This window comes from Pyxicephalus adspersus, chromosome W (assembly GCF_032062135.1).
Source record: "Pyxicephalus adspersus chromosome W, UCB_Pads_2.0, whole genome shotgun sequence".
Lineage (NCBI taxonomy): Eukaryota > Metazoa > Chordata > Amphibia > Anura > Pyxicephalidae > Pyxicephalus > Pyxicephalus adspersus.
Genome location: NC_092870.1, coordinates 5,282,267 through 5,309,261, shown reverse-complemented (window position 1 = coordinate 5,309,261; position 26,995 = coordinate 5,282,267). Strand labels below are relative to the sequence as shown.

The window sequence follows — 26,995 nt, the reverse complement described above, 5'->3', positions numbered from 1 at the left end:
GCTTCTGCCTCCAGATGTGATGATGAGATGGAAGGGAAATCCCCATCTATATGGGATGTTCCGTTCACAAAGAACCGTCAAAAATGGTTTAAGAGCCCTGCGAAGGTCCAAGGTATGTTTAGAGAGATCAGGCAGCAATTGTATCTGAGCCCCGGCGTATTCAATATTTGGAGATTCTCTGGCTTTTTTCATGATATCTTCCTTGGTTCTGTAAAAGTGAATCAAATATATATATCAAATACATCTCAAGGGCGTTGCGGATCTACGCTGCGCGGGCCCAGGGTTCTATGTATCCGATCTATCTCTATATCGACATCAGATGGGATAGCAAGGAGCTTAGCAAATATAGAGTAGACAGCTGCAGGCAATTCTGAATTCGGTATGGTTTCAGGTAAGCCCCGTATACGAATGTTATTCCGCCTGTTGCGGTTTTCAGAGTCATCATGCAGCAGATACAACATATTAATTTGCGTCTCATGGCGTTCCAAAATAGCCGCATGGGAGACTACTTGTGAAGAAAGATCAGCGCATTGGGTTTGTAGAGCTGTGGTGGCATTAGTAACTTGTTGAACGGACTCACGTATGGCGTGGAACTCTGTCTTGCAGCTCGCTTCCAGGCGCCCTATACTGTGTTCAAGATCTTGCTTGGTGGGCAAGGCACGTAAGTGGGCTTTCCAGTCCCACTCCTCTTCGGTGTCTGTATTAGCCGGGCTATGGCTTAAAGAAGCCTCTAAAGAGGGCATCATGCAGGGGCTAAGAATGGGAGAGTCAGGGTGTACCTCTTGTAGGAAGGTAGAGGAGGCCTCTGGACCTGGTTCAGATGGGTCTTGCTGCAGTCCGGGCTTTGGTGAAGAGCACAGCGCCGACGGTGCCTGCTTTTCAGATGCCGTCAAAAATCGAGCCCCCGGCTTTGGGGCCTTGTCGCGGTCCCAGCGGCCTCCCGCGGGGAAGAAGCCTGAGATGCCTCCGGTGGAGGGATCGCCCCCTCCGGGGCGTCCTCTCTGTGCTCCCTTCAATTTTGGCCCCATCAGGTCGGATAAAAAAAGCAGGAGCGCTTACACGTACAGAAACCCCCAAGCGGGATACGGAGCTGGGAACGCAGCGTCCTACTCCGCAGCCATCAGGCCACGCCCCCTTGGCAGGTGGTTTTAATGTTTTTGCTAACCATTGTAACAATGACTGTCTTTTGGGCACTTTTTGTGTACCTTCTTTTTTATACATGAGGCATTTTTAACACAAAACAAAGGATCAACATGGTATTTTCAGTTGACTTAATTTATTCTGTAAATGTGGATTTTATAAGCATCTTACAGTTGATGAGCGTATCTGATGGTGCTGTTTTTTTTAAAACACCCATTTTTATTATATGAAAAAGTGTCTGGTAAAATGTTGGATACCCTTTTTCTTTTTTCCCCCTCTCTATTTTTAATATCAGCAGACAACCATGCTAACAAATTAAGTCTTAAACTATACATATTAATAGCACATGCATACCAGTGAGTAAAACAAAACAAAAAAATAAAAATAAAAAGCATCTGAACGAAAATAACTCCCCAGTATCTGTTAAGTTTCTGACAGCACAAGCGTAAAAAAGTTTACCAGTCGTAAAATACAGTACTACTTTGTATGTAAAACAGTTTAAAAGAAACATTCTGTCGTAAGGATTTATGTTTTATAATCACATGCCATCTTTGACATAAAAGTCTCCATACTTCTTTTATTTGCTAAAAATAGTTGTGGATTTTTTTCCTGTGTGTTAAACATATGCAAAATGCTTTCAATGGAAGAAGTTGTAGTAACTTCTTTTCAAAGTGAGTGCATTAGACAATGAGAGGGGTTGGGGTTAAATACAGTGATTAGCATAATAACGAACATTTTTGTGAAAAAAAAAAAAGCCAGGGGCAGTTGACACTTAAAGGAAGGGCGTGAAGCTTAAAATCTCTTTCAGGCCCGGGTATTGAGTCACTTTAAGGGAATAAATCCACTTACATTCTCTCTGCAAAATAATCTTATCCCAATCTCCACCTCTCAGATCATTAGCAACTTTCTCCAAGGCTATAAATCTGACTTCCTCAAGATTAAAATTGTGGTGTGTCCCCATGTGTAGACTCAAGGGAGTTATAATCTTACCATTTTTGATGGCATAAATATGCTCGTAAATTCGCTTCCTAAACTCCCTTTTCGTCTTGCCCACATAGTAACACCCACAATTACAGAAAGCCAGATAAATGATGCCCTTGGTCTTACAATTTATTTCTTTGTTTTAGTTTAGAGAGATTTTTAATTGGCCCTTTAAAGTTATCCTTATTCGTGTGAATCCATGCACACTGTGTACACCCACCACAAGGGTGTGTTCCTCCATTTTCATTGTTATATTGGCTAGCCTTCTTTATTTGAAAATGGCTTTGTACTAACTTATCTTTTAAAGAAGGTAACTTTCTAAAGGTCAACTTTGGCTAAGTACCAATATGTATTTTGATCTTTGGATCCGACGTAAGTATGGGCCAAAACTGACAACATATATTTCTTACTGTTTGATGCTGTGCTGAATAATGGGTCATCAGTATCTTGTCTTTTTCTTTCCTTAGGAAACAGAATTTGTGTTCTATCTCTCTGTTTAACCCTATTGTAAGCCTTTTTTAGGGTTGTTTTTTTTATAACCTCTTTCAATCAGCCTTTTTTGAAGGTCCCTAGCCGCTATCTCGAAATCCTCTTTACTCGAGCAGTTCCTCCTTATTCTAAGGTATTGGAAAAATGGTACGCTTTTCTTTAATGGTTCGGGATGCGCACTCTTAGCGGACAATATTGTGTTTCCCGCAGTAGGTTTTCAATAAGGTTTGGTTGCTAGGGATAAATCAGAATTGATGAAGATTTCTATAACAAGGAATGATATTGACGTTTAGCTATACTGCAAAGTGAAACGCAAATTGTAGGCATTCTTTTGAATTTTTTTGAAAAATTCCAGCAATAATTTTTCAGACCCATGCCAGATGATAAGCACATCATCTATGTACCTCCGCCACAATAAAATGTGGCAGAGGTACATAGAGAGGGCCCCATCTGACATTCTCTTTCCCATTCCCCGATAGGACAATATAACTTAAACTATAAATATAACTTAACTTAATTTAACCTAAAATATAACTTAAAAACACACAATGGTAAAATAAAGACATTACCATCTCCACTTCAGGTTTTAATGATTCAACTGAATCAGCACGTCACCCTTATACTGATTTACTGTTACATCAGACACAACTACATCTCAAGCATATAGCATGAATATGTAAGTATATATATTTGATTATCTAAGAACAAGTCATGTACAAAATTGTATCAAGCATTTTCATTTGATAGCAGAAACTATTTGGCCTCCTGCACTTGCGGTAAATACTATGTAGGTAAAACTAAACAGTGTTTCCGGAAAAGGATATACGAGCATATCTATTTAATTACTTATGGGAAAATTACCACCCCCTCAGTCGTCATATAGCACTACAACATGATTATGATATAAACTTTCTTAGGTTTTTAGCCTTGGAGGATATATCACTAGATACTAGAGGAGGTGACTTGGACAAATGGCTGCTACAAGCCGAAACTAAATGGATTTACCAATTAAAAGCCAACTATTTTCCCAGACTAAATAAGGTCTTAAGTTTCAAGCCCTTTCTATAAACAACAGGGAATACATTAGTGAAGGGATAATGTTAATATATTCTACCTTAATATATTCATCCCCCTCCCTGTCTGCTTGATTGTGGCATACTCCTTATAGTTTTCACTTCCTATTTCTTATATCTTATGTTATGTTCTATGTTAAATGATGTGTCTGTGTGGTAAATGTAAATGTATCTCTTCTTATTTCATGGCTTATGAGATTTTGTATTAGAACGATCTATATATAGAAATAAATGATAAGAAAATAGCAAGTGATGCTTTTTAAATGGATACACTTCTGGCAGGGATTAGTGGGAGAATTATGATACCAAAAAGGTGTCCTTGTCTCCCCTTCAGCCTATCACATCAGGTTGAAAGATCAGATAATTGCACCTGCTATCTACAAATTAATAAGAATTATGAACATTTTAATTGGTGCCCATCTATATGATATATTGTCAACTTGTATAAACATAGTACATTATTGTATTGCATTGTTATATAGCTGCTCATTTTTATAATTTCTGTTTGTATATTACTAATGCTGTATACTGTTGATATATTGTGAATGTTGTGTAACTGCAATGTACTGCTACATAGATGTCTGTGTTGTACTATCAATGCTGATGTCTCGTTTGGAATCCACCTGCAGGACTGCTGTGTTTGGGTATTTATGATGAATACCCACAATTATATTGTATTGCTGCATGGGTTATGGACAATACACTGGTAATGTTGGTCCTCTTTAATACAAGGATCTATAGGGTTTCCTAGTGAGAACTCATCCGCAGGATTTCCTGTGGAGAGCCCACCTGCAGGGTGTTTTTTCCTGATCGTCCCCTGGTCCCCAGTGGAACGCATGCTCAGACTATTGCCTGAGATACGCTCCACGATTGAACCGGAAGTCCGGCTGACCGTGCGTGACGCCATACGTCAGCGCCGATGCACAAGGAACGCCGGTGTCTTAACAAAAAAAACTACCCATGAAAAATGACTGCCAGGGGGCGGATACCAGTGGGTGTGTACAATGACCTAATCTTCAGGAAAGTTTCACTTTTACTTTGCATATGAATGCAGCATGTCATCCACTGCAGCCTTACATCTCTCCCAGTACAAACATCTCTCCCCTTGTAGCTAGCAGTACACCAAATTTTATCTTCAAACCTTTAATAAATTACAAAATATGGGGGTCATAATTATAAAAAGTAGTGAAAATTGAACATCAGGGTTGCTGTTTAAAAAGTTAGTGTGTCTAGAAGCCCAAAATTAAACAAACAAAATAGGGGCCCCGGGGGCTACTTACATAGCAAGGAGGTGCAACCCCCAAATTTATACAGACCTGTCACAAAACTAGAAAATGCTCATAATACAGTACACTGTCCCCTTCCATACTTTCAACCCCAATTTTCCATGAACGGCCCTAGGCAGGTGAGCAAAATCATAGGTGCAAGTGGGGGATACCTGTGGCTAACACCCCGTAAAATTTCTTCGAAAGGCCATCGCCAGTACAGGTGGAATTCCGCCCATAAAAAAAAAACTACCCTGTTACACATTCCTGGAGGCTTCCATCACCTGAACCCCAATTTCCCAGGAACAGTGCGGTGTAGTTGAACGAAACTAGAGGTGAAAGTGGGGGACAACTGTGGCTAACACCCCCTAAAATTTCATCAATAGGCCATCGCCAGAACAGGTGGAATTCTGCCCATAAAAAAAACTACCCTGTTACACATTGCTGGAGACTTCCAGCACCTGAACCCCAATTTTCCATGAACGGTGCTGTGCATGTGAACAAAATCATAGGTGCAAGTGGGGGATACTTGTGGCTAACACCCCGTTAAATTTCATCAATAGGCCATTGCCAGAACAGGTGGAACTCCGTCCATAAAAAAAAAACTACCCTGTTACACATTGCTGTAAGCTATCATAACCTGAAGACCAATTTCCCATGAATGGTGCAATGCAGGTAAACAAAATTTAGAGGTGCAAGTGGGGGACACCTGTGGCTAACACCCCCTTAAAATTTCATCAATAGGCTATCCCCAGAACAGATGGAACTCCCCCCCAAAAAATTATGAAATTTTAGGGGGTGTTATCTACTGGTGTCCCCCACTTGCACCTATGATTTTGTTCACCTGCACCGCACTGTTCCTAGGAAATTGGGCTTCAGGTGATAGAAGCCTGCAGCAATGTGTAACATGGTAGTTTTCTTTATGGGTGGATTTCCACCTGTTCTGGCGATGGCCTATTGATGAAATTTTAGGGAGTGTTAGCCACAGGTGTCTCACATCTGCACCTCTAATTTTGTTCACCTGCACTGCACCGTTAATGGAAAATTGGGGTTCAGGTGCTGGAAGCCTCCAGCAATGTGTAACATAGTGTTTTTTTTATGGGTGGAGTTCCACCTGTTCTGGCGATGGCCTATTGATGAAATTTTGTGGGGTGTTAGCCACAAGTATCCCCCACTTGCACCTATGAATTTGTTCACCTGCAACGTTCATGGGAAATTGGGGTTCAGGTGCTGAAAAGCCTCCAGCGAAGTGTACCATGGTAGTTTTTTTTTTATGGGCAGAGTTCCACCTGTTCTGGCGATGGCCTATTGATGAAATTTTAGGGGGTGTTAGCCACATGTGTGCAACACCTGCACCTCTAATTTTGTTCACCTGCACAGCACCGTTCCTGGGAAATTGGGGTTCAGGGTTCAGGAGAGAGAGAGAGAGAGAGAGACACATATATATATCTATAGAAGCAAACAAGAACGTGTGTGTGCTTGTGACTTTTGTGGGATCTAAGTCTGATGGCAAAGCCGAGGTTTAGCCTGCGGAAAGTCGCAATATTTACCCCCAGGCGGCTCCTCCGATCAGCCATCGTAAGCTTTTATATAGGTGCCTATGTAGAGGAGCTGAACTCAGTTAACTCTTGCCTAACAGGAAAGAAATAAGTAATTTTAAAATTTGCTTTTTTCTTAGCGCATATAGATGTTTTAAACATTTGAACAGCACAAACATTTTTTTTAGGGCTAAGGGTAATATGTGTGCCATTAGAAAGAATGATTTTTTAGGGGAACAGTGCCTGTAAGGCTGCAGTGGATGACATGCTGCATTCATACGCAAAGTGAAAGTGAAACTATCCTGACAATTAGGTCATTGTACACACCCACTGGTATCCACCCCCTGGCAGTTATTTTTCACGGGTAGTTTTTTTTTGTTAGGACACTGGAATGCGGGTCCAGTGCCAGCCAGTGTGGGTGAGTATAAGGGGAGGCGGTGCTGTGCTCCACAGTGCTCTGCTTGCCTTTTGAGGCACCCGCGATTGAGGACAATCTAAGCTCCTTCTGCTCTCCATTTTTGTGATCATGTTTTACAAGTAAGTACAGGGATGAGGGTCTGGACATATATAGGGGATGGAAGGGCTTAGTGATTGAGTAATGGTATATGTAATAAAATTTACTTGGAAAACGCATGTAATATATGAGGGGTTATACCTATAACACATTGTTAGAAAGAGTTTGGACACATGTAATATATGAAGAAGTCTAATAGTTAAATATTGATATGTATAATGATTTTGGAGGACATTTATAATGCATGAGAGGCTATACTTATAGTAATATGTGAGGAGCCATACTTAGAGTATACTATTAGAAGAAGAGAACAACAAAGCTGCTTCATATATATGTGTGTGTGTGTGTGTGTGTCCGGTCGTTCATTTCCAACGACTATCCTCGTTCGTCGGCGTCGTTGGTTACTTTTTTTACAAACGATTTTTGGCCAATCGGTCGTTCGTCGTCCATTTCCAACGATAAAAATTGGACGTGTGTACGCAGCTTTACTCTTTCTCAGAAACACTGTGTAGAGGAAGGTTCTCAAGCCCCCTCCAGTAGAGTCTTTTTCCTCCCGTGCTCTCTGGCAGCCATTCCCTTTTTACGCCCTCTGGGAGCTGCACCTGGACTCTTCTCCAGCAGTGGGGAAAACCTAGGATGGCCTGCTAGAACAGCCACACTGCAATCTCTGGAATATAGAGCATTGAGTCAGCAACCTGCATGGCACATATCTGCCCTCTAGTACCCTTCCTGCTGGTTGCCTACAATATATATATATATATATGTGCAGATCCCTGTGGTTGATGGTCCCTTGGATGAATTTAAAGATCTATGAATCACTGTGAGACTCTTGAGTCTGGATGACCTAATTAATCACTGGAAACTGGGAGAGTATTTGGAGTATTTCTCAATCTGTGGGCTGTGGTCTTCACTGGTTCCCCTTGTGCCTGCCTTTGCTTCGGGTGACAAAGTGTATCCTTTATATTGTGAGTTCAATTGATAGGTATTTAAATATGATGTGCTGCATGACAGTAATAGCCCTTTGTATTAAATTGTAGTGCTGACATACTTAGTTGTGTTGAACCATATCCCTGAAGAAGTGGACTTTGCAAAATGTGTTGATTGAAGGAGAATCTCAGCATATGTACTACATCAGTATGATGCTCCTTTAAATAAGAAAAAGGGAAAAAAATGTTATGGATGAACTTTTATTCAAACAACTGTAATAAAGTATTTAAGCTTTTATGAAAAAAAAACTGTTGTGAAAGTCCCATCTGGGGTGTCTCTCTTCCTGTTCTTGAATATAGTTTGTAACTAGGGACGTTGACAGTATTTAAGGAAAATATGGGATCTTGTGAGATAAAAATATTAGCAGCAACTATCTTAGTTAATCATCAAGCTGTGGATATAAGCTAATTGCAATGATTTATACTGGCTTTATTGATGTTTAATTGTTCTTATGTACCTGCTCCTCTATCTGATTGCAAGATGCCTCTCACTAAAAAACAATAATAATTTATGATTATGTAATATGCTCTAGAATGGAAATAGTCTCTAGGAATGATAATATAAAGTATGGAAGATGAGGAAATATTCCGCCCATATGGGTTTTTTCTTCTTTTTTTTTTTTTGATGTGATATATAAGAAGGAAAAAGATATACACAGAAGATCCTTAAAGTATGTAGGACTACCATTGTCACGAAACCATAGCGACATAAGTATATTCCTGATAGGCTGTATTGTAAATAGTGGGCGGTCCTGTAGTTTCCTGTTAGGATTCTCAGCTTTCCAGTTGCTGTGTACGGGCTGCATTGGGCGGCACTCTGTAGCGGGCGGATGACGTAGGTGGGTCACTCCCATATAGTACGATCAACCGCGACGTGGGACGCCAACCTAATCGCACAGGGAGCCGGTGGTATAAGTGTAGCTCGTCTGTGTACTTAAATTAAACTGTAAGTAAGGTTGTTTTTTTGTTACTCCATAATATACCATGTTTTCAATTGGTGGTTATTAAAAGGCTTTCTTACTCTTAATAGGATTATGCTAAATAGCAACGGAAACTTTACGTAACAATGTAAATATTTAAATGATATTTGAAAGTAAGTATATCAATTGTTTCAGGAACCTTTAGGTGGGCAAAAGCAAATTTGTATCCTTGACAATAGGCAATGGGGGATGACACTGAAGATGGTGTTTTTGTCACACTTATTTGTAGCCATTATCAATTGCTCAACCCTTGCACATCACAATTGTGGCACTTGGAGACACATAAGGCAGACTGTCTGGATTTGAATAATCTATAATCCTAACCAAAGAGGTGTTTGATGCTGATGGAACACTAGATGGATTAAATGGGACTGATCACTAGATGATTAACTCATCACTTGGAAATAAGCACATGAAATAGGACAAACTTGAGATATTTATATATACTGTTTAGTATACATTAGTAGATTGGACTATATTACAGTTTGGCTGCTACTACCACTGTCTTGCTCCACAAACCAACTTGAGTGGGAGGGTTGCTTCAAATACAAACACCAGGTACATTGATATGAATGGTTGTCAACATGATATAATTTTGTTGTATATTATGTACCTGCTTTGATATTGCAATATAAATGAAAATAATATATGTACATTTCCATGATTTTAGATTTCCTCTCCTCCCTCCTGAAGAAGTGGATACCTCTGTGAAACACGTAGAGAAACAATTTGGGGTGTATTCCCTATAGGGATACCCTGTAAGGAGAGGTTAATATTTGTAACTATGGTTTTATGCACATAGAATGATTTGTGGTTTTAATGTTAATATTAATAAAATGTTGTTGTTTTTTTCCTAATATGTATTTTTGGTACTGGCCTTAAAAGTCCCTTGAAAATACTGGTGTTCTTCGCTGCAAATTTCTCTTTATGCTTTAAAAGGGATGTGGCCACTCTAAAAATATCCATAGGTGGATGTTCTTTCACATAATGGCCCTAATTCATCAATGAAATCTGCGCTTCCAGCGAGCCGGTTTTCCGCGGTCCGGAGTCGAGTGCGCTCGTACACTCGCCTCCTCACTGCCAGCCGGATTCCTGCCTTGATAATAATGAGCAATAGGGGTTGTGAATCTTCCAATTAAGGCGATTAGATTTCAGCTGTGCGATTAAGGAGGATCTGTTAAGCTCAATGGTGAGATCATAGCAATTAATTAGCGCTGTGTATATGTGATTTTACTATGTGTGCTGTACCTCACTGAAGATCCTGGTGAAGAGTGATCTTCAGTGAGGTTCAGCACGCTATTCAGGGAACAACCTCAGCATGATTGGCTGACAAAGTCATGTTGGGAGAATTCTCTCAGCATTCCTGCTCCCAGCATGACTTTGTCAGCCAATCATGCTGAGAGTGGGAGGACGCTGGGAGCAAGATACAAGAGTCACAGTCACTCTGGCCGCGCTGGACAGGAGAACAGGGTAAGTAAAAGGTGGAGGGGGAGGAGCTATACAGGGGGGACGGGACAGCAGCTGAGGTGGGGCTTACTATGACTGGGCAGGCTTGTGCAGCGCTGCCTGGCGCGGTCCATACCCGTGCTCAAGCTCACCGCTCCGGGCACAGAGGGAGAGGAATGGACTGTGGAGAGACAGCCCGGGGGGAGAGGAATGGACTGTGGAGAGACGGCCCGGGCAAGCTGTGAGGCGGCCGCGGTCCAGACCCGTGCTCACCGCTCCGGGAACAGAGGAGAGACAAGTAAGAAACATATGTTTAGGCTACATTTGGACCATAAGATGCAGGGAAAAAAAGTGCGTCTTATGGTCCGAAAAATACGGTAGTGATTTCACTTGTGTAAATATGTCAAAATACAATTTCCCTGTTCTATTAGCGAATATAACTAATGTTTTTGGTTTGAGAAAGAGGGTATTGTAGATGTCTGGGGTTTAGCGTTAGGCAATGGGACAATTTTTTTTTTTTTTTTTTTTTTTTTTTTTTTTTTTTCCCTCTAGAGACAGTTTACTGCAAATCACTGGCATGGTTTATTTTTAAAATGGCTAATAAATAATGTATTAGAAATCGCTTGTGTGAGATAAAAAAAAAAAGTCAATAACTTCAAATTGGAATATACACACATTTGTTGGCCACCATATTTAAAGCTAGATTACCATCCTTTGGAAAACTCAGTTAAAAACATATTTGTATAAATGTTTAAAGTGCCATTATCTAGATGACACAAAAAGGGGCACATATGGTGAATAAGGTGCTTTGCCTCTTGACCTTTTGGCCAACTTGGCATTCCAGCATTGAAGTTGTTAAATCTCCAGTGGATGGATATGTAGAAATCAACTTACAAACTGAAACAGACCACTTTGCTGGCGCACACCATAAATCTGGATTTTGGCACATTTCAGATTAAACAATAGCCCTTATCTTAATATGTATATAAATTGGGATTGGACCAGTTGGAGGAATTGGTTGTGATTATTAAATGTTGACTTTTCCTCAAAAATAGCCAGATATTGTTTGTGCACTTCGCCAACTTTTATGAGTGTGTCCGATTAAACACTTGCCAAGGATTTTTCAATATATTTAGTGTATTACAGGTCTGCTGAATCCAGAAACAACATCCATTTTATTGAATTGGCTCTAGTTCTTGTGATACAGGAATCGTAATAGACAATTTTACCAACAACAACTTTTAACACCACATATCATTATCAATCTTTATTTACACCCATGTTTTGCATTTTATATATTAAATGTAGCATTATTTTCATTAATCTTTCATTTGCCTTTTTATTCATACATTTTCTTTTTTTTACAGAAATACAAGTTCTTCAAGAAGTTGTTTAAATGTATTTTGCTACGGTTGTGGTGAATATTCTCAGCAAAAACAGAAAAGAAACTTTACAGAATTTGTGAAACAAGCAGATCTTGCATATTTTGGTATTAAACTGGGGGACCAAGATAAGTATTGGGCTCCCCATATGGTATGCAAAACTTTTGTAGAGTGTCTAGGTGAGTGTGAAAAATAGATAACTGAAAAGTTTGAAATTTGGTGTACCTATGGTATGGCGAGAGCCCAAAAATCATCATAATGATTATTTGAGTGCTGTGAATGTAAAAGGTTTCAATCGTTAAAAGAAAAATAAATGCGTACCCTGCTTTGGAATCAGCAAGATGACCTGTGCCGCATGGTGCTGATGTTCCCATACCAGTGTTCAGTACACTCCCTGATATTCCTGTATCTGACATGGAGGATACACAGGGTTTGGAGTGTAATCTAGGAGTTAGCAGTGGAAGTGAATATGAAGGAAGTGTTTCATCAAACCAGCAGTTCTCCCAAGAAGAGCCTAATGATTTAATATGTGACCTAAGTCTTTTACAACAAGCATCTGAACTTTTAGCATCCAGGCTAAAAGAAAAGAACTGTTTGAGACCGTAAGTAAAAATAACGGTTTATAGGACAAAAGAGGTGACACTCCCGCCATATTTCAGTGAAGATGGAGACTTTGTGTACATATTGTTGTAACATCCCTGGACTACTCGCCCATATGGGAGTACCAGAATACCGAGCAGAAGACTGGTGACTTTTCATTGACAGTTCCACTCGAAGTTTGAAATCTGTTTTACTGCATAATGACAACTGCTATGCATCAATTACAAAACTTAAAGAGGAATATGGAAATGGTCTTACAAAATCTTTGCTATCATGAACAGCAGTGGTCCATATGTGTTGATTTAAAAATGGTAAACTTCCTACTTGGACAGCAAAGTGGCTACACAAAGTACCCATGTTTCATCTGCTTGTGGGATAGTAGAGCAAAGCAGGATCACTGTAAAAAAGTGACATGGCCTCCAAGGGAAAACTTGAAAAAGGGTGCAGCGAATATCATTAACGAGCCAATGGCTGACAAAGAAAAAATCATTCTCCCTCCACTACACATAAAATTGGTATTTAATGAAGAAATTTGTTAGAGCTCTGAACAAGGACGGTGATTGCTTCAAATACATTTGTAGATTCTTCCCTGGATTAAGTACTGAAAAATTAAAAGCAGGAATCTTTGATGGATCCCAGATTCAGAAACTGATAAATGATTCAAATTTCACAAGTTACATGACTGATACTGAAGCTTCTGTCTGGCACAGCTATATCAAGGTTGTCAAAAACATCTTTGGTAACCATAAAGCACAAAATTATCTAGAACTGTTACAAAACCTGCTCTCTTAAACGTTAAAATTTGGGTGCTACTATGAGCATAAAAGGTACATTATCTCCATAGCCATTTGCAAAATTTTCCAGAAAACCTTGGAGGAACAAGGGGTAGAAAGGTATTGGGCCAGATGGGATAGACACATGATGGCAGACTACTGCTGGAGCCTTCAACATGATTATCCTGATCATCAGCATAAAAGGAAATCGTACAGAGTTTTTCAATGACTTCTTAGTGATCAGTTCTGTAAATATACTGAATATAGAATATATTGGCATGAAGTATTTCAAAAATTTCATTTTGTATACGTAGGCAAACTTATTTTATTTTTGCTTAATTTTCATGTTTCTTTAGTTTTCTGTGCGGGTATTATTTCAAAAACTAGAGCCAATCTAGCACAACCAATACAATATTTGGAATCTGTGCATCAAACATAACCTAAAATGACTTTAATATGTTTGGCAAGAAAATGTTTGTTGACCAGTGTTATCCTTTCATTGGGTGTTTGAGTTGCTGAACTGGAAATGGATGACATTTACATGTATGAATTTTTATTTTCAATGCATCAGTCTTGAATTATATTTTTACTACAATTCCTACAACTGCTATCTTATTTATGAATATCTAAGCATGAGCATCTTTTTAATTTTTAACTTGCAAAGTGCTGTTTCTACAATTCAAATTTCAGAAAGCTACATTTAATGTGTTGTCTCTACATTTATGGTACCACTGTGCTCACATGTATCACATTCATTCCATCCAAAAGTAAGGCTTTAGTTTGGGGTAGACCCGAATAGGATCACTTATCCAATAGCTCCTTACATATCTTGTAGACTCTATATTCTGTTAGCTTGATTTATTCTGATCTGTCTAGAACAGATGTTCTTTAACAGTCCAGTATGCTTGCTGCATTTTCTGTATGTAAAAAAATTATGTAAAAAGTTAAGAAAATGGCACTGCTTAATTACAACGTTCCACCATTGTGCAAATTTGAGACCTAAACTGTATCAACCATCAGATAGACATAAACTGTGCAGGGTAGTGGGAAGGATTGTTGCTCTGCTCAGAGTATAAAAGTGCTCAGGAAGGATTGCTGCCCTACAAAGAATACAGAGTTACACAGGAAGGATCACTGCTGTTCAGAATAAGGTGCAGACAAAGAGAGACGATGAATTAAGTGAGATCAAATCAAAAGTTTTCAGGATGTGAACTGGAAATGTGCATGCTATAAAGATCGTTTTCTTCTCCTTAGGTGGCTATGAATAATCCCTTTATTTGTTCAAATGATCTACTGTAAAGTAACTACAAAACATAAGGAGGAGTTTTTGTAACACACAGACATGTTTATATTGCCAAGACTGCAAGAAATTCCCATTGAAACAGGAAAAATTACTTTGGTTTCATATACAGAACCCACTCTGGCTGCTAAACAATTACCTACATTTTCTTTTGCCTAATAAAATATACTGCTGTAAACAAGAGGGATTTATTAAACTTTGTCTAATCCCTTTAGGAAGAATGATTTGAGCTTTTACATAGGCATAAATTAAATGTAATAATGTTCACATATAAGCAAAAATGGAAAAAAAAATAAGGCACTTAGGAAAGCCTAATACAATCAAAGTTCTCAGAACATTCAAAAACACCCCTTTATTTGTAAAACCTTTTTAAAATTAGAAATAATCAAACACACAGCCTTTCATAGCCGTTAATCCTCAAAACATAGAAAACGTTAGTGCAAATGACTTACTTGCATCACCATGCGTTAGTTACTCCTATATCATTCCCTATTTTTTTTTTTTATAAACGGTTTTATCCTATATCTTCTGCTTTCCTGAACTAAACTATATATACAGGAAAAAATTAGATAAACTAAAAAAAAAAATTATTCTCTCCCATTGTGCAAGGTGCATCGCTTCACTCCCCAAATCAAGTTATGCTCTACATCATTTTATTTTTTTGTTTATACAGTCATCATTTATTGCACAAATAATGTTATTCTACACTGGGCCAAAAAAACCAAAAAAAAAAAATTACATATTCTACATTCAAGGCCTTGCCCCGCAACTGCCATTCACTGACTCTGATCAATAGAAACACTCGCTCATTTCACTCCAAATATAATAGGTGCTTTCTCATAAAGTTCTGCAAATTAATACCGCTTTGGTTTTAACCTTTAATGATCTTCAAATACATTAATACCTGCACTGCGGATACTGTTCCCAAGGCCCACTGTGCTAAAAAAAAGGTAATTTGTTTTTCAGTTGCTTCTATCTTTACAATAGTCTACTAGCTTTTGCCTAAATCTCAATAATACTGCTAAATACCTGTAATAAATCTTGTGTTTGTCAGACAATAGGCTGTGTGGCTATTTGTATATAGTATGAAGAAACCAATGCATTTGGAGTGCTTCTAGGCTTATTTTTTGTCTTCAAAATGCATAGACTGTAAAGTCTTTGGAAAAACAACTCTGAACTGTTCCACATAGGATGAACAAGTTCTCTTGGCTATGGGTACCTTTAGCAAGGTATGTGTCTAATGTCACTTACTAAAACTTACAATTTCCCAGTAATGTACCCTCAAAACTGAAAAATTGAAACAAAGTTTTTTTTAATTATTTGTCAACCAACTAAGAAGCCAACTAAGGGTCACAAACTTACTATGGTTCATAGTTCTGTGCTATTTCCTGGAAGCTTCAAACGAGGCATGTGAAGACCATATACACAAGTTTTAATGTATCTCCAGGGGTGCTCAGTCAACAACTGACCTTTGAAACTTGACCTGCAGCTAGCTGATGAGCATAAGATTATCAGCCTTGGTGTATGCTATTCCTGACCTACATCATTTGTGGTCCCATTATTTGTATTCTTCCAAGGCAAGAGAGCGGCATTGTGCTGACCTTATTATCTTCTTGCTGGTACGTTGACAACGACTAGACTCACCCACTTTTCTCTTTCTATATCTATCAATCAACTTTATCTACCTTGCAAGTAGTTCTATAAATACCTATATGTTTTTAAATGCACATCAATTATTCAGTATATCAAGAAAAGCAATTAGAGAAGCTCTGTGCCTTTTATATTTTTTTTAGAATAATGTGCAAGCAATCTGCATCTAAAGCCCCCCCCCAAAAAAATCACTTTAGGCAAGTAGAGAAAGTCTGAACTAATGATGACCTGATCCTATTTCATCTGTGAAACCCTAGAGGATTCTTGAAAATACAGTGATACCTCAGCTAACAAAGATAATTAGATCCAGAGTCACATTTTTTAGCCGAAACGTGATTTCCCATAGGTTTCTATAAAAAATCATTTAATTCGTTCTGGATGCTGGCCACAATTTAAAGATAGGTTAAGCACAATATGAAAGGGCGTAAACTCACAAAGCTGAGATGAACAGCTTCCCCCAGTAACAGCAGGCAACATTATTTTAATAAATGCAATGTTTTGTCTTAACGTATTATTAGGCAGTGTAGTGTCAGTTACTGTAAAAAAAAAAAAAAAAAAAACCTCACTGTGAGTTAATTTCAAACAAAGCTAAAAAACAAACAAAAAAACTTGATGGAGCCTGGAAATTCATTAACTTCTGGAGCAAGCTGTGCTTTGATATGCAAAAAGACACAAATGCAGAGTCTTTTATCTTGGTCATTAAAGAGTTACAAAAGGTTGCAGAAGGGCCCCCCTAAGATCACCCACAACCTCAGCTGTGTTTAGCAAAGGATTTTTTCTGTAAAGTCATGCAAACCGCCCCTCCCCGCCAAAGCCTTCGTCCTGCACACAAGCAGCAGGGAAGCCCTGTTTGAATGTAAAGAATAAATGCTTCACCGTTTTATGCTTAGACTTATTGCTCTTATTTTTTTCTTCTCTGTATTTGTTTTGAAAATTAATAAAAATTACAGTACTGACACTGGCATGAGAAGAGTTTTGCTGTGGCACTCTGGAAGCCCCTCTCTATATAGGTCAAACTCTCTCCCTCATGTTCTGATACAGTATACAGAAAGTACTTATCAGGTCTCTTGCTTCCTGCTTTCTTTTTTTTTTTTTTTTTTTTTTTACATTCGTTAGCCGAGTCCCATAGACAGTGCAAAAAAGAAATTGTTAGCCGAAAAATGTATTAGTAGGGCCACTCAATAGCCGAGGTATCACTGTATATACATCAAAAACAAACTCCATTAATTTAGGGGAGGTTGGGAGGTATCCAAAAGACAGAGGGGAACTTTCTAAAATATGCATAAAGACTGATATAAAAATCAAACCAACCAAATCTGATTTTACATGACAAATGCCGGGTGTGGTAAACACATAATGTTCCCGTGGAAAAGGTAAGAACAAAAGACCAAAAACTCTTATAGCCTAAATCTGTAGTTTATCCAGTCTGATTCCCCAAAAATACTTAGACTTTCATTTATACAAATGAAATAAACATCCTTTCAACAGTCTAATTGGCGGTCACACTTACCTCTTCATTGCTAAAGTGCAGGCGGGCAGTTCTGAGCCCGGGCATGCCTGCTCTTCCAGATTTAATCAATATTGCTCCTCCCGCCGGCCAATCAGGACGTACCCTCCTAATCACTCCGCAGCAGACCCCAACTAATTCCTTACCCAGTGGCTAGACACCCAAGAAGCTACCCAAATCCAGGTTCTTCGGCCAGCTGCATACTCTTACCACTCGCCTGGATCAGTTTCTGGCCTCCGGTACACCTGCTGAACCTTATATGCCATCCCCCACAGCGGTTCTCTAGCGATCCCAAGACCTGTTGTGGCTTCGTCAATCAGTGCAACATCCATTTTGAGCCACAGCCACAAAATTTCCCCTCTGACCAGGCTAAGGTGGCGTATTTAATCTTGTTTTCCGGAGAAGCCTTGGCGTGGGCGTCCCTGCTCTGGGAAAGAAAGAATCACATTGAGGTTTTCCTGGTCCTCTTTAACAGTATCTTTGATGAACCAGCTCAGTGGCCGGCGCACTCCTTCGTCTCTGCCAAGGGTCACTTACTGCAGGACAGTTCGCAGTCAAATTTCAAACCCTGGCAGCTTAACCTGGAATAATGGGGTGCTCCACGCTACTTTCTGACAGGGCCTGTCAAACTGCATCAAGGATAAGTTGGCTGGTCGAAAGATTCCCTCCTCTGGATGACCTAATCTCTCTAGCCATCCAAATGTTGTATCCATTTTCAGGAATGTTTCCAAGAGAGATCTTGCCTCTGGAACCTCCAGCCCCTCTTGTTTCTTCTCCTTCAAAAGAACCCAAGCAACTGGGCTGTTCAAGTCTGTCTTCAGAAGAAAAGGTCCTGGCGTTTATCTACAGGCCTCTGCATCTATTGCAGACAGAAAGGACATTTCATTAGGCTAGGTCAACTGAGGTTGGAAAACTTCAGCGCCTAGCATGCTCTAAGGGGGCCTGCTAAATCACTCTCCCCCCTCCAATTAGCATCCCTCTATACCTATTCAGCTTCACTACGATAAGTCCACACTTGCCCTTATTGACTCAGGGGCAGCAGGCAATTTCATCTCGGCTAGTCTTGAACTCATGGACATCACCAGATGCTGGGTTTCTCTCTTTTTAATACTCTGCCAGGCCTTTACTGCAGCGGCTTTCAGTTGTTGTTCGTTTGTGGGCCTTTGTGTCCGAAGTTTAGTGTTCAACAAATGAAATGCATGCTCAATTGGGTTCAGATCAGGTGACTGACTTGGCCATTCAATAATATTCCACTCCTTTGCTTTAACCACCTGGGCGTTTCACTGATGTCTAGATTTCTGTACCAAAAGCGGTACACTGTTTTTCATGAATTTTTTTTTTTAAATTGTAGACCTGTAACTTACAGAAATATGTCCAAACAAGAGTCTAGTAGATTATATTCTTACAGTTGTAATCCGATTGTCATACAATGTATGACAATAGGATTGCAATACAACGTTTGTTTAAAATTTTTAACCACCTGGGAAAAGTTCGGTTTTAACACTTTTTGCAAGTGTTTTTACCCCGAACTATGTCGGGTTTAACGCCCAGGTGGTTAATAAACTCCTGGGTTGCTTTGGCTGTATGTTTTGGGTCATTGTCCATCTGTATTATGAAACGTCTCCCAATCAATGTGACTGCATTTAGCTGGATTTGAGCGGACAGTATGTGTCTGAACACCTCAGAGTTCATTCGGCTGCTTCTATCCTGTGTCATATCATGGATAAACACTAGTGTCCCAGTGCCACTGGCAGCCATGCACACCCAAGCCATCACACTGACTTACAGATGATGTGCTATGCTTTGGATCATGAGCTGTTCCAGTCCTTCTCCATACTTTTTTCTTTCCATGATTCTGGTAAACAAATGTACTCAAGATAGCTCCTTTAGATTAGTGCAGATGATTAGAATATGCCACATCCCTTTCAATCTAACATTGCAAGACACTTTGTTTTGGCTGGGTCATTGGCCTTGGGACTTTTAAAGCATATATTAATTTTTTGAACACATCATACAATATATTTAGAAATAATCCAATGATTTATTAATTCATAATTCATAAAACATGGTTAAAAACATCACAAAAATCCAAAAGTTGGTACATATTAAATCCAGAGGTTAGTACATAATGAATAGGCTAATGATATATTGACGTGTTTCTCAGAACAAAGTCCGCTTCATCAGGAGTTCATTAGCCTATTTAATACAGACATTTTACATATTCATTATAACAACTCAGCATTATCTTTATGCAAATATTGTATTGACATGTAGAGCACTTACTGCTATCAATAGAGATGTCTATTTTCTGGATAAATAAATCGCAGGATCAATCAATGCAGGTATTCTATATCAGGTTGGTACAGGCTTCAGGTTAAAATAAAAAAGGCTAATTACCTTTAACAGCTTACTTTGATTGCATTTTTACACCTTAGTGACAAGCCAAACAAGTGAAGATTTTGAAACCCTTCATTATCACACCTCTATCTGTGAGTGAGCATCAGACACTATCAATTAACTAGTTAATCCCCATTTTAGATTTTAACATATATTCTCACCTGTTGATGCAATTGTTTCCAAACTAGTAATTTTCTATATTCATACATATTCCAATGTTAAGTGGGGACGATTTGTTTCAAAAGCTACAAAGAGCACAAAGAGGGGGGCAATCAATGTAGTCATATCTAATTAGTGCTACTGAATATACTATTTCATATAAATCAATAAATCCTATGAAAACCCTCATGCTTAAGCCTATCATAGACTTAGTAATAGATTAATACTAAACAGTTAAACTATAGTCATGGAATTATCGTTTCATATTTTAGAGAAAAAAAAAAACAGTTGCTATATATTATCCATGATTTAATCTACAAAGTTCACCAGAGTATAAATAATTTGTTCAATGGTCAGCCTATTTTCTGTATGCCTTGTAGATAACCCTTATTCAAATATTTTCCTTCCTATAGAAGCATGCCCTATCGATTGCAAAACGTCCACTCACCAGTACCCCTGTCCTATTAGGATTTGGTTCCAGGATAGTGTTTCCCTGTTGATCCTTAGTATGCTCTCCCTGTGTCAGGTTTTTTAATAGTCTGGCCCTTTCCTCTGCTTGGCGTCCCTCGTGGCTATGTATTGCCACTCCCACATCCGGGGCTTGGGCTCTATATGATAGACAATCAGAAGGACAATAAACTCTTACGTGCAGCCAACAGCTACATGATTAATAGGGGGAGTGTGCATTGTGGGTTTCCCTGGCTACGAGGTCCTGGACAGCCCTTCCTTATCAGGATTAGATGCTGGTCATCGTTATGAGGGGTGGGCATCCTCCCATTAGGAGAAAGTCCCAACCACTCAACCCCAGTCCTAAAGCTACGTACACACTTCCAATAATTATTGTTGGTAAACGAACGACGAACGATCCTGCACGATATCGGCGAACGATCGTATAGCACCGATCCTGTACATGCAGATAACGACACGATCGTTCGCAGATATTGTACACACAATAGATGCGATCGTTTGAACGATACAGGAAGTGATGTGCACGACAGGAAGTGAATACTGTGCACGAGTGTTCGCATCAAACATTCACCACACTGTTCCATTTTCCCTATGTGCAATATGCCTTTCAAATTTTTGTCAAGGAAGAAGAAAGCCGCAATTGCTTTGATATGTCTGCTTGAAGAGGAGGAGGAGGTTAAGAAGAAGAAGAAGCGGCGATAGTAAACACAGGAAGAAGCTTCCAAGACTTAAAACTTTTAATTTCATTAAGTCCTGGAACCTGAACCTGATCATCATATTAACCTGATCACCTGATCATATAAGCGGACTTCGTTCTGAGAAACGCGTCGATATATCATTAGCCTATTCATTATGTACTAACCTCTGGATTTAATATGTACCATCTTTTGGATGTTTGTGATGTTTTTAACCAAGTTATATGAATTATAAATGAATAAATCATTGGATTATTTCTAAATATATTGTTTGAGGTGTTCAAAAAATATTATATGCTTTAAAAGTCCCAAGGCCAACGACCCAGCCAAAACAAAGTGTCTTGCAATAATTCTGGTAAAGGTTGAACTTAGTTTCATCTGTCCAAAGAATGTTTTTCCAGAACTGTGCTGGCTTTTTTTTAGATGTAGCCTTTCTATTCTTGAGGCTTATGAGTGGCTTGCACCTTGCAGTGCTCCCTCTGTATTTACTTTCATGCAGTCTTCTCTTTATGGTAGACTTGGATATCGTTACGCCTACTTCCTGGAGAGTGTTGGCATTGCGGAGTTTACCAGTGCTTGGTTTCTTTCTCATGATGTACCTTAAGGATGACTTGTTTCCCCTTCATGGAGAGCACCTTTGACGTATGTTGTCTGCTTACAGTAAAATCTTCAACTCCAGGCCTTTTTTTATCTGCCTAATTGATAATGACACAGCAAAGGAATTGCCCACACCAGCCCATGAAATAGCCCTTGAGTTTATTGTCCAATTCTTTTTGAGCCCCTGAAACTTTAGTTTCTCAGATTTTTATGCAATCTTTTTGTTCACTGAAATAAAGCTGAAAGTCTGCAGTCCAACTGCATCTGAGTTGTTTCAGTTAAAATTAATTGTGGTAATGTACAGAACCAAAATAAGAAAAAAAAGTTGTCTCTGTCCAAATATTTATGGACCTAACTGTATCTCCAGAGAAACAAGTTCGCTGGCGAGACCAGAACCTCTGTACTGTGCTGGTCAGGGCCACTCTAAATTAAACTGCCCACAGAAAGACCGTAAACGCCAGTGCCTAGGAAACATGGAATAGTGTCCTCCACCACCACCCAGGATTACATTTCTTATAGAGATCTCTTGGAACAACCTGAAATTCCGGTTGCAAGCCTTTCTGGACTCTGGTGCTGCTGGGAACTTTAATAATCAGCAGCTAGTCTCTCAGTACAATATTCCCGTGGTGTCCCTATCAAAACCCCTAGTGGTTTCTGTGGTAAATGGGGCAGTCCTGCCAGGCAGAATCCAGCACGCTACCATTCCATTGACTATGAAGTTTGGGGCTCTACATTCTGAGACTATATCCTTCCTGGTTATCCCCAAAGTCATACATCCTGTTTTGCTTGGGCTATCCTGGCTCAGAAAACATGCTCCTGTCATTGACTGGAGCTCTGGAGACATCCTGTCATGGGAGTACTACCTGCCTTCAGAAGTGTCTCACCAGATTTCTTCCCACGAGACTAGTTTATCAGCTGCTTCTCAAATTCATGGCTTACCAGCACCATATTGGGAATTCGCGGATGTCTTCAGCAAAAAGCAGGCTTAGACTCTACCACCTCATCGTGCCTATGACTGTGCTATAGACCTGGTTCCTCTCCTCCTCAGGGCAGAGTTTACCCTCTTTCCATCACAGAAAGCAACGCCATGGTGAAGTATATTTAAGGGCTTCATTGGCAAGTCATCCTCCCCTGCAGGAGTGGGGTTCTTCATTGTGCAGAAGAAGGGTGGTTCCCTGCGTCCCTGTATAGATTACAGGTGCCTAAACAAAATTGCCATTAAAAACAGGTATCCGCTTCCTCTCATCTCTTGAGTTGCTTAATCAACGTCGGGGAGCATCTGTTTTCACCAAGTTTGACCTACGGGGTGCCTACAATTTAATTCGTATCCAAGAAGGTGATGAGTGGAAGACTGCCTTTAATACCCGGGATGACCACTACGAATATCTGATGATGCCATTTGGGCTCTGCAATGCTCCAGCTGTCTTCCAGAATTTCATGAATTATGTCTTTCAGGATCTTTTGTATGTTTGTGTGGTTGTGTACCTGGATGACATTTTGGCTTATTCCAAGGATCTGCCAAGGCACCGCAACCATCTCAAGACAGTCCTGCAGTGATGTCAGAACAATGGACTTTGTGTAAAGCCAGAGAAATGTCTATTTGAACTTTCTGAAGTCCCATTTCTCCGTTACATAGTTTCAGCTGAAGGTCTGAGGATGGACCCTGCTAAACTTTCTGCAGTACCTGACTGGCCACAACCACTCAGACCTCAAACCAAGACCACTCAAACCAATCCAGAGGTTCCTGGGCTGTGCAAACTATTACCTTCAATTCATCAAGGATTATTCCTTGCTAATTATTGCCCAATTATATCCAAGACCAAGAAAGGGTGTAATTGTAAAGTCTGAAGGAAGCTTTTGCTTCAGCCCCTGCTCTGATTTGCCCTGACACCTCTCGGCCTTTCTTTTTGGAGGTGGATGCTTCTTCCGTAGGGGTTGGTGCGGTCCTGTGACAAAAGAGTGCATCTGGCAAGTTTAGACCCTTTGGTTTCTTTTCCAAAAAATTCTCTCCTGCTGAAAAGAACTACTCCATTGGAGACCGTGGGTTGCTCGCCGTTAAACTTGCCTTAGTAGGATAGCACCACCTACTAGTGGGAGCTCGTCATGCTTTGACCATATTTACAAATCCTAAGAATTTGCGGTATTTGCAGAATGCAAAGCGCCTGAATCCTTGCCAAGCCCGATTGGGCACTTTTCTTCTCCAGGTTTGATTTTATACTCGCCTATCGTCTGGGCCCAAAGGATGTTAAGGCTGATGCCCTGTCCCGTTTCTTTGAAAAGGAAGATTCTGAATCAGAACCTACTTTTGTCATTGATCCTGCTCAGATTGTGCCCATGGTCTCTGCCCCCCATTGAAGGACCAGCGCTCTTTAATCCTTCAATGGGGGCATGTTTGCAAGTTTGCTGGACATCATGGGCAAGGGAAACTGATCAATTGCATGTTTTAGTGGCCTAATTTTAAACAAGATGTGACTGATTTTGTGGCAGCAGGTTTGGAGAAAGGTCCAGGAAACCTTGAAACACTCCTAAGCACGTTACAAGAGATGGGCTGACAAAAAGAACTTCTGGACTGTGGTTTTCTCCGGGTGATAAAGTATGGCTTTCCACAAAGCACATTCGGCTGCCTCCTCCTAAGCTCACTCCACGATACATGGATCCTTTTTCTGTTTTGGCTCAAATTAACCCAGCCACCTATTAGTTGAAACTCCCCCCATCTCTGAAAATGTATAATTCTTTGTTCACTCCACTCCTTACGCCAGTAATCTTCAACAGCTTCTGTAAAAAGTCCATACCTCCTGGCCCTGTTCCTGCTGCCTCAGAAGAGGAGTATGAGGTAGAACAGATCTTTGATTCTAGACTTATATGGGGTTCTTTGCAATATTTGGTACACTGGAAGGGCTATGGTCCCGAGGAATGTTTCTGGGTCTCTTTAAAGGATCTCCATGCTCCCTTCCTACTCAAAAAACTTCATGCTAAATTTCCCGACAAACCCGGAGGAGACCAGGCCTGGTGAGGGCCCTAAGGGGGAGGGGGTACAGTCAAAGATCCTCGCAGGACCAGGGGATCTGTGCCCTCCTTAGTGTCACCCATTTTGCATTCCCCTACTGCCAGCACCAGCTCTGCTAAGGGATCCCAGTCTCTGCTTAGGTCCAGGTCATATTACTCCGTCAGCTGCTCCTTTGCCTCAGAGGACTAGAGTGTTCCGCAGACGCACTCCACCTGCTGACAAACATGCGAACAGCTCCTGAACTTCCTCCTCTCTAGCACTCCCTCTAGTGGTGACTTAGGATGTCTGCGGGTCACATGGCCCATCTATCACATGACTTTCCCTTTATAAAGAAGTGACTGGCATCCAGAAGTTGCCTGGGCAAGGAGTTCCTTTGGTTCTGCTCCCAGGTTTTTGCTGTTCCTGTTTGTGTCATCTGTTCTTGACTTATTCATGTACCGACCCCGGCTTGTTTCCTGACTATTCCTGATCGCCGCCTGCCCTTACCTTTGGCTTATCTGACCATTCTCTGGCTCTCTACCTTGCTATTGCGCAGACACCTCTCTCCTGGCCAATGCAGGCAGTTCTGAGCCCTGGCACACTTGCTCTTCCATATTAAATCAATATCGCTCATCCTGCCGGCCAATCAGGAAATAGCCTTTTAATCACTCTTGGCTATTTAGCTAGCTCAGACACAGCACTCTGTGTTCATGCAACATGTCTACACTAGGGCCAAGTCCCCTAGCTCTGCAGAGTATTTCCTCTACACCTGTTAATTGTGTGCTCTCCCTATCCAGCTCCTGTGTTAACCTCTTATTGCCCAGTCTGGTGTTTCTCTGCCTGTTCCCTTGTGCTGTTCCAGTGTTCCCCTGTGTCTGCAGTGATCCCTGTGTCTCCTATGTAACCTGTGCCTCCTCTCACTTCCAGTGTTCCCTGTGTGTAGTGACCCAATGTCACCGTGTCTTATTTCCTGGATTTCTGCTTCTTGACCCGTTTTCTTCCTGACTTTTCTTGCTTGCTGCGTGCCTCGACATTCGTCTGCCTACTGACTTTGTACCATGCATCATCCTGCCCACCCTGGTGTTCCCAAGGACTGCAACCTGGCAGTAACCAGCAGCACAACATCCTTACCACTTAGATTCTGTGCATTGGCCCTTCTCAGGGCTCACACCACGTCTGTGCAAGCTGTAGCCTCTCTAGAGGTCCCCAAGTATGACATTGGCTAATAAACTAAAAAGATTTTACAAAAGCTCCAAGTAAATTAATTTTGCAAAATATCTAAAACTGTTCTATAAAAACAAAAATATGGAAACCCCTAAAGAAAGAGATAGCATTTTAAATTCTAAAATCTCAAAGACCAAGCAGACCCCTACAGCAGCCAAGACATGTATTTCAGAATCTCAAGACGAAAGGGGCTCTAAAAACCTAAAACCTCAAATTTCAACTATTACACTATACTAGCTTTTCTGAATAACCTCCCCATGTGCACAAATCAACACATTTAGAGCTCAAGAAGTATAAAACCTATTAGGGTTGTATTCAGTTTACTCCCATCCATTAACCCCCCCTAGCGGTAATCCCGAGTGTGACTCAGGGTGGAAAATACTTGCAAAAAGCGGTAACCCCAAGTCACACTCGGGGTAACTTTAGAAGCCCCCCTTACCTGGGCCCCACGCTCCAGCAGCGATCGGACAATCCCACTGTGATGCTGGGGCGTCTGTCCGTCGGGGGGGGTGCGTGGCTGGGAAATTTAAAAGCAGATTACTGAGTAAGCAGATTACTAAGTAATTTGTTTTCAAGTGCTGCCCGGGTCCTGGCCACGCCGATGCACCTATTATCAGTTAGATGCAATACACCATGCAGGATTTCATCATGTTGCATCACATCTGACTGGTGATGCGATCAGCAATACTAAATACTAAATACCCGGAATTTACTATAGCTGCTCGCATCACCTGGAGGATGTGACGCTCGCAGCCTCCGGGTGATGCAAGCAGCATCGTTGGTGGTTTCAGGGAAGTGAGCAGGGCGGGGACATCCCCATCGCATCACCTGGCAACATGTGACAT

The 26,995-nt window shown here is 40.5% G+C and overlaps 1 protein-coding gene and 1 long non-coding RNA gene across 3 annotated transcripts in view; one reads left to right on the top strand and one right to left on the bottom strand.

Moving 5' to 3' along the window:
- Positions 1–26,995, bottom strand: part of LOC140342911 (rho guanine nucleotide exchange factor 9) — a 931,826-nt gene that overhangs the window by 348,200 nt on the left and 556,631 nt on the right. The gene's annotated exons all lie outside the window — the stretch shown is intronic.
- On the top strand, positions 8,861–13,771 carry LOC140342862 (uncharacterized). Of its 2 annotated transcripts, XR_011923182.1 has the most exons (3): positions 8,861–8,932; positions 9,637–9,724; positions 11,780–13,771. It is a non-coding gene; the product is annotated as an uncharacterized lncRNA (long non-coding RNA). The 2 variants fall into 2 exon arrangements; XR_011923183.1 differs by lacking the exon at positions 9,637–9,724.